The sequence below is a fragment of the Dunckerocampus dactyliophorus genome, unplaced genomic scaffold, assembly GCF_027744805.1.
Source record: "Dunckerocampus dactyliophorus isolate RoL2022-P2 unplaced genomic scaffold, RoL_Ddac_1.1 HiC_scaffold_85, whole genome shotgun sequence".
Classification (NCBI taxonomy): domain Eukaryota; kingdom Metazoa; phylum Chordata; class Actinopteri; order Syngnathiformes; family Syngnathidae; genus Dunckerocampus; species Dunckerocampus dactyliophorus.
Window position 1 is genome coordinate 23,996 of NW_026559921.1, and position 3,505 is coordinate 27,500.

The window sequence follows — 3,505 nt, forward strand, 5'->3', positions numbered from 1 at the left end:
TCAAGGGAGCTAGGCAGAAACCCATGCCTAGGGTCCTGGAGCCCAGGGGCGGCTGTAAAGTCTGTGGAGTGCCGCTGTGTCCCTGGATGAAATGAGAAAAAGGGTGAAAAAATGGCAAAGTGTCAAGGGAGAAATTCAGAAACCCATGCCTAGGGTCCTGGAGCCCAGGGGCCGCGGGAAAGTCTGTGGAGAGCCGCTGTGTCCCTGGATGAAATGAGAAAAAGGGTGAAAAAATGGCAAAGTGTCAAGGGAGAAATTCAGAAACCCATGCCTAGGGTCCTGGAGCCCAGGGGCGGCTGTAAAGTCTGTGGAGAGCCGCTGTGTCCCTGGATGAATTGAGAAAAAGGGTGAAAAAATGGCAAAGTGTCAAGGGAGCTAGGCAGAAACCCATGCCTAGGGTCCTGGAGCCCAGGGGCGGCTGCAAAGTCTGTGGAGAGCCGCTGTGTCCCTGGATGAAATGAGAAAAAAGGTGAAAAAATGGCAAAGTGTCAAGGGAGCTAGGCAGAAACCCATGCCGAGCTGCCTGGAGCCCAGGGGCGGTTCTAAAGCCTGTGAGAGCCGCTGTGTCCCTGGATGAAATGAGAAAAAGGGTGGAAAAATGGCAAAGTGTCAAGGGAGAAATTCAGAAACCCAGGCCGAGCTGCCTGGAGCCCAGGGGCCGCGGGAAAGTCTGTGGAGAGCCGCTGTGTCCCTGGATGAAATGAGAAAAAAGGTGAAAAAGTAACAAAGTGTCAAGGGAGAAATTCAGAAACCCAGGCCGAGCTGCCTGGAGCCCGGGGGCGGCTGCAAAGTCTGTGGAGAGCCGCTGTGTCCCTGGATGAAATGAGAAAAAAGGTGAAAAAATGGCAAAGTGTCAAGGGAGAAATTCAGAAACCCAGGCCGAGCTGCCTGGAGCCCAGGGGCGGCTGCAAAGTCTGTGGAGAGCCGCTGTGTCCCTGGATGAAATGAGAAAAAAGGTGAAAAAATGGCAAAGTGTCAAGGGAGAAATTCAGAAACCCAGGCCGAGCTGCCTGGAGCCCAGGGGCGGCTGCAAAGTCTGTGGAGAGCCGCTGTGTCCCTGGATGAAATGAGGAAAAAGGTGAAAAAATGGCAAAGTGTCAAGGGAGAAATTCAGAAACCCATGCCTAGGGTCCTGGAGCCCAGGGGCGGCTGTAAAGTCTGTGGAGAGCCGCTGTGTCCCTGGATGAAATGAGAAAAAGGGTGGAAAAATGGCAAAGTGTCAAGGGAGAAATTCAGAAACCCAGGCCGAGCTGCCTGGAGCCCAGGGGCGGCTGTAAAGTCTGTGGAGTGCCGCTGTGTCCCTGGATGAAATGAGAAAAAGGGTGAAAAAATGGCAAAGTGTCAAGGGAGAAATTCAGAAACTCAGGCCGAGCTGCCTGGAGCCCAGGGGCGGTTCTAAAGTGTGTGGAGAGCCGCTGTGTCCCTGGATGAATTGAGAAAAAGGGTGAAAAAATGGCAAAGTGTCAAGGGAGAAATTCAGAAACTCAGGCCGAGCTGCCTGGAGCCCAGGGGCGGTTCTAAAGTGTGTGGAGAGCCGCTGTGTCCCTGGATGAATTGAGAAAAAGGGTGAAAAAATGGCAAAGTGTCAAGGGAGCTAGGCAGAAACCCATGCCTAGGGTCCTGGAGCCCAGGGGCGGCTGCAAAGTCTGTGGAAAGCCGCTGTTGCCCTGGATGAAATGAGAAAAAGGGTGAAAAAATGGCAAAGTGTCAAGGGAGCTAGGCAGAAACCCATGCCTAGGGTCCTGGAGCCCAGGGGCCGCGGGAAAGTCTGTGGAGAGCCGCTGTGTCCCTGGATGAAATGAGAAAAAAGGTGAAAAAATGGCAAAGTGTCAAGGGAGCTAGGCAGAAACCCATGCCTAGGGTCCTGGAGCCCAGGGGCCGCGGGAAAGTCTGTGGAGAGCCGCTGTGTCCCTGGATGAAATGAGAAAAAAGGTGAAAAAGTAACAAAGTGTCAAGGGAGAAATTCAGAAACCCAGGCCGAGCTGCCTGGAGCCTCAAAGCGGATAGAAATAGCGTGGAGAGCCGCTGTTAAGCCAGACGCCCTCTGGCGGACACAGGCAGGAGTTGCAGTAAATGCATTGAAGTCAATGGGCGAGAGTACCCAATGCGCCAAAAAAGTGCTGAAAATATGACAAAGTGTCAAATGAATGGGAGTCAATGGGCGAGAGTACCCAATGCGCCAAAAAAGTGCTGAAAATATGACAAAGTGTCAAATGAATGGGAGTCAATGGGCGAGAGTACCCAATGCACAAAAAAAGTGCTGAAAAAGTCCACACGAGCCTAGTCAGAAATGCAGGCCGAGGCGGCTAAAGCCCCAAAGCGGCTATAAAAAGCGTGGAGAGCCGCTGTCGCCCCGGAGGAACGGAGAAAAAGTGCTGAAAAAAGGCCTAAATCCTAACGGACCTAGGCGGAAGTGCAGGCGAGGCGGCAGGAGTCTGAAAACCGCTATAAAAAGCGTGGAGAGCCGCTGTCGCCCCGGAGAAACGGAGAAAAAGTGCTGAAAAAAGGCCTAAATCCTAACGGACCTAGGCGGAAGTGCAGGCGAGGCGGCAGGAGTCTGAAAACGGCTATAAAATGCGTGGAGAGCCGCTGTCGCCCCGGAGAAACGGAGAAAAAGTGCTGAAAAAAGGCCTAAATCCTAACGGACCGAGGCGGAAGTGCAGGCGAGGCGGCAGGAGTCTGAAAACGGCTATAAAATGCGTGGAGAGCCGCTGTCGCCCCGGAGGAACGGAGAAAAAGTGCTGAAAAAAGGCCTAAATCCTAACGGACCGAGGCGGAAGTGCAGGCGAGGCGGCAGGAGTCTGAAAACGGCTATAAAATGCGTGGAGAGCCGCTGTCGCCCCGGAGGAACGGAGAAAAAGTGCTGAAAAAAGGCCTAAATCCTAACGGACCGAGGCGGAAGTGCAGGCGAGGCGGCAGGAGTCTGAAAACGGCTATAAAATGCGTGGAGAGCCGCTGTCGCCCCGGAGGAACGGAGAAAAAGTGCTGAAAAAAGGCCTAAATCCTAACGGACCGAGGCGGAAGTGCAGGCGAGGCGGCAGGAGTCTGAAAACGGCTATAAAATGCGTGGAGAGCCGCTGTCGCCCCGGAGGAACGGAGAAAAAGTGCTGAAAAAAGGCCTAAATCCTAACGGACCGAGGCGGAAGTGCAGGCGAGGCGGCAGGAGTCTGAAAGCGGCTATAAAACGCGTGGAGAGCCGCTCGGATGATTTTTCAAAGTGTCAAATGAATGGGAGTGAATGGGGCAGAGTACCCAATGTGTAAAAAAAGTGCTGAAAAAACGACAAAGTCCACACGAGCCTAGTCAGAAATGCAGTCCGAGGCGGCTGGAGCCCCAAAGCGGCTATAAAACGCGTGGAGAGCCGCTCGGATGATTTTTCAAAGTGTCAAATGAATGGGAGTGAATGGGGCAGAGTACCCAATGTGTAAAAAAAGTGCTGAAAAAACGACAAAGTCCACACGAGCCTAGTCAGAAATGCAGTCCGAGGCGGCTGGAGCCCCAAAGC